Source organism: Apodemus sylvaticus, chromosome 12 (genome assembly GCF_947179515.1).
Source record: "Apodemus sylvaticus chromosome 12, mApoSyl1.1, whole genome shotgun sequence".
NCBI classification, from domain to species: Eukaryota; Metazoa; Chordata; class Mammalia; order Rodentia; family Muridae; genus Apodemus; species Apodemus sylvaticus.
The window spans coordinates 62,103,981-62,112,484 of record NC_067483.1 but is presented as its reverse complement, the minus strand read 5'-3'; positions in this window follow the sequence as shown (position 1 = coordinate 62,112,484).

The window sequence follows — 8,504 nt, the reverse complement described above, 5'->3', positions numbered from 1 at the left end:
TACAGACTCAGGCGCCAAGTCAGGGTAGGAGTGGAGTGGGGGTTCCAGGCCCTCCTGTTGTGTGCGTCTGCTCCTACCATGGTGGCTCCTGCTGTACCTTGGGAGTTTCCTCAACCTGGGATTGCAGTGGGGGAGGTTAGCTTCTCTACACTGCGTCCCTTCCTACTTATCCCTCCTCAGCTCTGGTAGGAGTCCTTCAAGCATTGTTTGCTCCAATGGACAAAATAACCTGGTTGCTCAAATTGGTTCTAAATATAATCAGGGCAGCAAAGAGGCTCAGCTAGAGGGTATGGAGAAGTTGTACTCGGGCAAGCGACTGTTTATTTCTGATTATTTTACCAATAATTGGAGCTGCCCTCTCTCAAGCTTCCTGGTCTCATTTTTTTTTTTTCTTAGCTGCACATGTGATTGCTTCTATTGAAACTGTCCCCGTCCTCCCTTCCACCTGCTGTGGCCTCACCCACCCACTGCTGGGAGGGAGTCTTTACTGTTGTTCTTGGACTAACCCCAGCAGCTCAGCTGTGCAGACTGGTCTGGGGCATGTCTGGAAAGCCTGGCTGTCAGCTAGCTTCCTTCCTGCAGACAAAGCTGCCATTTCTTTTATGGGTTCAAGACCCTCAGGAATGAATACAGGTCCACAGTTACTAAGTACAGGAGTCCTCAGGGAGGTACTCTCGGGTCCCCCCTTCTCTCCTCCTTCCCTTTTCTCTTTCTCTCTCTTCTCTTCTTTGTCAGAGACAGGGTTAGACGTAGCCCAGGCTGGCCCCATGGAGCTAAGCCTGATCTTGAACACATCCTCCCATTTCTACCTCCCAAATGCTGGGATTATGTGTGTGAACCACCACCACCATATCCAGACTTGGGGCATCTTTTGATGTCCAGATTGTAGTTTATTCCCATCTGTGTATAAATAAACTGAGGCAGGTAAGTAAATCTGGTTCTTTTCAGCCTACCTGGTGAGCAGAGCTGGCTCCTCTGTCAGCTCAAGCTCAGCTCCTTGCTGGTGATGTCCCTGTTTTATCACTTTTTGTTTCTTGTTTTGAGATGAAGGGTGTTGCTAGGCACCCCTTTAATCCTAGTTACTCAGTTGATGGTGGTAATTCATGGGCAGGATTGCCTGTGTAGTATCAGAAGAACTCCTCCTCTTTCCTCTTTAGGAAATCTCAGTTCAACCAAAGGCTAATAAAGGGGCCTGAGCTTTTCCTACAAAGTTATGCAGGTGAGCCCCCTAATGACTCAGTGATATTTGATATCTAGACACAGTGATTGCCCAGCTCCCTGGGGAAGATGTCAGTGCCCATCCTGATAGATGTCACCTCTGGAATTGTTGGCTCTTGGGTTCAGGGGAGCATGTGACAGGGAGGTTGATTCAGTTCCTCTGAGGGATAGCTCATTGCTGCCTCATCCTGATGAGCAGAACTGGGTGATGGCAGAGGCTTTCACAGCTGCTGTGAAATGGATGGGAGAGGTGTGCTGGTGAAAGGTTGTCTGTCATAAAGTGAGCAGTCTGGTCATCTGTGGAATGGAAGGGAGGCAGGAGGGTGGATGCAGGAGAGTAGAGAGGACTTGGGGAGACTTTCAGAACATTGAGCTCTGGCCCCCTGGTGCAGAGTCGAAAATGCAGCAACTCTCCAGGCTGTTGAGAAGACCAAGCTGGCAGTGGCTTTTCTTGGCTCGGAGCAGTCTGGTTCCAGCCCCTATTTTGTTCCTTGGGCAGGTTCTACTTCTTCAGATTTAGCCAGGTCCTTGGAAGTGTGCACTATTAGAGTCTATGCATTCTGTTCTGCCTTGTTGGAAACGACAACAGCTAGGTTTCTATCACACCACCGAAAGGGGCATTTTAAAATGTACCTTGTGAACTCTCATTTGCTCTGAGGCTCAGGAGATTTTACAAGGTTACAGGAAGGATTTACTGCAGATATTAGAGAGATTTCTTACCAGCTGGTGATCGGGTGAACCAGGGCAAATGAACATATCCGTCCATGGAGATTTCTTAGAAAATCTTGCTGTTTTGGATTGTGTCCAGTGTGAATGTTTTATTTCACAGGCGGAATGTCGGGGAGAGGGAGGGGGAGCTCGGTCATCACAGACAGAGCTTTGTATTAGTTATGATTTATTCCTAGTGAATTATCATTTCATATCAATGTAAAGTAGGCATCTATAAACTGTCCTCCCTCAGAAGTACAGCCAGCGCACTACATAATGTCCTTATAACACTTCCCCCATATGTCTTTCCTTCAAATACCAGTTTAATGCATATGACAGAGATGTTCCTCACTTGTGACACTTCCTTCCTCTCATCAAAAACTCAGGAAGCTGTGTGGGACCAGCAGGAATTTTAAGTGACACTAGCCTGCCTCTTGGGCTACAGTTTCTGACTGTTCCTTGAGAGCATCTTGAATGTGCTAGATTTGAGCACTGGCTTAGCTGCTGGGGTCCTGAATACATCTCTACTTCTCCTGACCTCAGCTCCATATTTGTAGAACAGATGCTTGACCTAGTTAGCTCACCCAGCAGATACTTGTGGAACACGAACTCTGCACTAAATTGATGAGAAACCGTCAAAGCAGCCTGGGCCATAGAGCTGGGGTTGTGGCAAAAGCTGGAGATACATCAACAAATAAGGACAATACAAAGTGTACAGTCCCGGAGAAATAGAGCTGCAGGAGGGGTCGACTCCTCTTGAGGCTAGGAAACAGCACTTGTTCTCAGGGTAGATGTTTTGTGTGCGCAAGGCGAGAAAGCAGAAAGACCAGTGTAAGCAAAGGCGTGGAGATTTGAATACACCTCACAGGTGTGGGGTGCAGCAAGCAGTCCCATGGAACGGGATGGAGGGCAATGGGAGGAATCCAGAAACCAACTGTAGGCAGCCTAAGCTGCCCGTGAAGGGGAGTGGATATCAGCTTCCAGCAGATGTCTTTGCATCTCCGATCTTTGCCTGCCTGTCTGTACCCTTCCATCTCGGATGTGTACCCAAGAGACCTGGCTGATGGGAGGTTTTCACATTTCCATTTTGGTGCCTTGGTTCCTTGTGTGCTATTTTCTCACTATGAAGTTTGCAGTGAGTTCTTGGGTCAACTCACAAAATTAAGTGTGAATGAAATATAATCTTATTTATTTTCTATAATACAACTCAATTTCTAGAATAGATGCCCATTCTGCTAGAGAGAGAAATTTAATTTTACTGGGTTTGAAACCTTTCCTTAATGAAAGCTAAATGCAGGGAATACGTGTCATACCTTGGAAGGTGCCAACTGGCTCCGCCACTACTTGGTCTTAGAGCTTGCTGTTGAGTACGTTTGACTTTCCCCTTGCCTTCTGATTCATCTGTCATCGGGAACACAGGGATCATAGTGTTTATGATGCTTCCCTGATCACTGGGTCATGGGTACTCCCATGGGTCTGTCCAAATCCTATCTGTGGTCTAGACTTTCATGGAAAAGAGTCTTGTCATTTCCTCATAAAGTTAAACATAGGACCGTCTGCTAATACCATTCCTAGGTATATACAAAGAGAATGACAATATGTACCCACACAAAGTTGTATATAGGTACTTGTAATAGTATAAAATTTGATAGCATCAAAGTAAAACAACACAATGTCTATTATCTGATGATTAGGCAATTGGAAAGTTGCACATCCTTGTGAGGGGATTATTATTCAGTTATGAAAAGAAATGAGGCAATGATACAGGAATATGAGCCTTCTGATAGATGTGAAGGAAACCAGCCAAGGAGGTATGAATTGAATGGTTCCATTTTTATGGAACATCAAGAAAATACACATCCTTAGAGACAGATTTGGGATCTCAGAGGTGCTGAGAAGGATCAAACCAGGAGTGTCTGCTGGTGTAATGGAGAGGATTTCTTGGTGGGGGAAGGATGAAAATGTTCTGGAATTAGATAGTGATGAGTTGCATTTTCTAAATAATAGAGAGAAGACCGCTGAATTTCATGCTTTAAAATGATGAGTTTTATGTCTTGTGAATCACATCTCAATTTTGAAGATTGAAAAGTAAAAACCTTGTATCTCTCTGGATACACTGGATATCTTCTCTGAAATCTTGTCCTATCCCTAGGGCTCTACCTGGGAAAGGGTGTGGGATGCTGGTACACTTTGATCTCCTATACCTATTGGAAGGCTTTGTACACCCGAGTTGGTGATTTAGGCACAGGGCACCCCTGTCTCAGGAACCCACTACATCTCCCGGCCTCACCCTGACCCCTACCCTTCTCAGTCCTTCAGAAATTCTGAGCTGCATCCCTATTACCTCCCCCAGCGCCCCACCCCAGACTCAACATCCGTCTCTCCCTAGACTTTGAAAACTCTTTTCCTCCAAGTCTGTTGTGCTGTTCTTCCCTGAGGCAATGTGCTACAAAGGGAAAGAAATATTGAGAAAGCCTTGGAAACTTCCATTACGTTTAAAGATGTCTTCCCTACAGCTTTCTGCTCTGTGCATGGCCCCTGTTCCTGAATCATCAATGAGGACCCTAGGGTCTCCCAGGCCAGGAGATTTGGCTGTTTTCCTATAGACCTCTGGGATGCCCAGCATTATCACAAAGAGAGATGCCTCTGAGCTGAGTCAAAGTGAGAGGGGGGATCACCCAGGAGGGAGCTGCTTGGCTCTTCTGCTGTCATCTGCAAGCATTCTCTCAATCACCCTGGCCCTCCCACCAGGGCCCATCTTGTACTGACCTCTTTGCTGACCCTTGTTACCTATAAGATGAGTGGCTGTAAGAAATGACTAGCAAGACTTGGCTCCCATGTCTACTGATGGTGATATGGTTACTGAGACCGTACCACTTCTTTAGTCTACAAATGGATGCTGCTAAGATCAGTAAATGTATATACGACTCAGTGCCACATCTGGCATATAACAGGAGCTCCATAATGTATACTTTCTGACTTCTGGATTGGGATCTTTTTTTTTTAATTAAATTTTATTTTGTTTACTTGTTCACTTTATATTCTGATCACTGCCCCTCCTGGTCATGTCCCCTCCATCCTCCCTCCCCCCCCTCCTCTGAGTAGGTGGGGGCCCCTGGGTATCCCCCCCCCACACACACCTTAGCACATCAAGTCTTTGCAAGGCTAGATGCATCCTCTTCCACCGGTACCAGCCCAGCTAGAAGAACATATCCCATGTACAGGCAACAGCTTTTGAGATAGCTCCTGTTCCAGTTGTTCAGAACTTACATGAAGACCAAGCTGCTCATCTGCTATGTATGAGCAGGGAGGCTTGGATTCAGTCTGTGTATATTCTTTGGTTGGTGGTTCAGATTCTGAGAGATCTAAGTTCAGGTTAGTTGACTCTGTTGGTATTTCTGTAGAGTTCCTATCCCCTTTAGGACATGCACGGATTGTGATCTTGAAAGCATTTTTGATCCTTAGAGTTAGTTCATCTATATAGGACGATGTTGAAGTGCCTGGAATTGAGGTATACTAAATGAGTCTGCCTTAGTCTGTGTTTGTTTAGATTTTCTTCAGTCGTTTCTGGTCTTTCTTCACCTATGACCATAGGCCAGGTGCCTTGTCTCCACTCAACCTCACAGCTCTGGGTCTGTTTCATCATCACTGATTCTTTTGTCCCAAGGCCAAAGCCTTGTATGTTTCCCCAGCAGGTGCTGAATGGAGAGAACTGACTCATCTGAGGTCTTTTCTTCTGTGAATGACAGCAGAGCCCACTTGACATGGGTGCATCTGTGCCTTAATGGCTGTCCTAAGCTGCCTTGGATTCAGACCTTATAAAGGCTGATTTTTGTCATTGACTTAGCTGCTGTGGGCTTAGGTGAGGTTCTCAGCTTTGTAGACCCCAGGTCCCTCATCTGTAGGAGACAGACACTATCTGCTTCATCCATTTCCCAAGAGATGGGTGAAACCAAGAGCTTGATGAAATATGCACATGGTTTCTTCAGAAAATGCTGTGTCATTGTAAAGAAGTACTATTACGGGTTTTCTGACTCCCTGAATTTTTGCCAACCTCCAGAGGCACAAATGTTTCTCCTGAGAACTTCCATTAGCAAAGATGGGAGGCTGTGAACAAGATTTAGAAACACTCATCAGGAAAGGAAACTGGATAATAGGGAGAGTGTGGAAAGGAGGTGGGACAAGCCAGAGACTTGAAATCCGAAGGCTCTGTGACTCCATTTTACTTGAGGAATCCGATCATAGTTACATTCTGAATCAAGATCTGTGGTTCATACGGCCATCTTAATTTGACCTTTCAGAAGCCCCTAGTCCCATGATGCTGCATCAGGCATACATAAGTGGCAAAAGGTCCGTGAAACTTCAGGTTCCACTTAGTAAGTCTCAAGGTCAAGTTTTGTGTATCATCTTGTGTCAAGGGATACGGGGAACTTCAAATACCATTACTGTGTTTTAGGGGCACTGTCCCTTTATGAAGGCAAGAGGTAGGTATAGAGGAAAAGTGCTCCACACAAGAGCAGCTTGTGAGGTGTCTGCAGCTAGGAGCCCAGAGGGGCACAACTACCCGCAAGCATGGCTGAGGAAAGAAATAGGGAATCCACATTTAGAAATGGTGTCTTAGGTACCTTCCCTGAAGGTAGACCCTGACATAAAGGTTTATATACAGGTGGTTTATTGAGGAACTGCTTCTGGAAGAAACAGGTCTGACCTAGGGTGGGAGCAGGGCAGGGTGAGAAAAACACCCGGCAAGAATGTAGTTTCCACTGGCATACAGCGTTAGCTAGATGCTCTAGGTTAAGTACATGGCAAGGGTGCATTTTACTAGCTCGTCATCAGGAGTGTGAGGGGATCCTGTACAATTGGGCATGCTAGAAACCTCCTTTGAAAATGGCTATAAGCCAGAGGTAGGATGAGCTTGTGGGCTGGGGCTGCAGATCGGTGGGCCGAGTGCTCATCTAGCATGCAAGGGGCCCTGGTTTCAATCCCAGCTTGATTTAAACTGGGGTGGTGGCAAATTCTTGTCATCCCAGAAGTCAGGAGGCTGAGGCAGGAGGAAAGATATAGACGCTGACTTAAAACAATGACGACAATGACAACAACAATAACAGAGCTTAGAGAAAGATGGATAGATCCAGTTGATACCAGAGTAGAGTGGAAGGAAGGCAAAGAAAGACTTTGAAGGTCAGACAAGAAGACATAGGCTGGCACGGTGCTGTTGGTGAGTGGCTGTGTCATAGAATCGTTGTGGTTGCATAAGGGACAGGATTCTAGGTGGAATATGTTGAAGAGGCACACAGGATGGCCCCAGGAGCAGGCATTCCTTGGAGAAGGCACTGATCTGTGTGAATGGACAGTAGCTGCTGTAGGATTCACTTGGGTCTCAGACTGGGTCCACACCTCTGTGAGGAAGTCAGGTGCCACATGGAGCAGGCAGGAGGCTTTGTCTACTCTTCAGTCTGAGCTCTCCTGCCCGCTGTCAGGGCTGCTAGGATAACGAGTGGTTCCCTGGCCTTTACTCTGCAGAAGCCTTTGAAAATGCTCATTAGCCAGGCCTCCCTACTCCTACCCAGGGCCTGGGAGGTCTCACTTTCTTTAGGCATGGCTGTGGAGCAGCACTGAGCATGCTCGTTGGGGAGATAGAGCTGGGTAATAGTGCACTTGCAAGGTGTGTGAGTGTGGAGGAGATTGAGGTAAGCTCCCATGGAGTCTGCACCGCCAGCTTAGGATCGCCACTGGGAAACCCTGAAGCAATTGGTAAATCTGATGAACTGGGATTGGGCCACTGCAGTCTATTTATTGGCATGGCTTGCTCTAATTGAAGAGTCAGCAAGTGGAGACCAGGCTGGATTGGGTAGTTCAGTGGTTGCCTTGGATGCTGCTCTTCATATCCTGAAGCCAGGGGCATACAGTTCTGAAATTAGGGTGAGGACACCCCCAGAGACAGGCTTAAGGAGTTGTATTTACTCTGATGGGCTTTTTGTCACCCTGTGGCTGGGGCCATGATCTTCCCTGGTTTCCTGACAGTGGAAATGGTCCCTGGATCTTAAGCAGATGTTGGTGCTGCTGGTAGCTATAAGGTCCCTCAGGACAGGATACAAATGAAGGGACTCTAGTGGGGGATGCATATGAGACCAGACTTCCCTTGGGAACTGCACGGTGCATATGGCTGAATTGGCTTTTGCAGTCTTTCTGCTGCAGCGGAGACACCTTGCAGGAGATGAGAAGCCTGCCTTCTTGTGGTCTTGAATGTATCTTTGTTTCTTTGGTGCCACAGCCACAGGCTGGTATAATGAGCAGAAGGTATTCAACAGAAACCTTGGATTGAGGTCCTCAGAAAGTAGGATCACTTTCTCTGGGGACCAGGTTCTCATTTAACTGGGCTCCCTCAATAGTACTCCTACTTGATACTCTTCATTTTCATGCTAGAAACAAATTCCAAAGCACATGTCACATATTAATCCTGTTGTACCTTCTCCCACCATCTCTCTCTAATCTATCTATCTATCTATCTATCTATCTATCTATCTATCTATCTATCATCTATCAATCTATCATATATTCATCCATCCATGCATGCA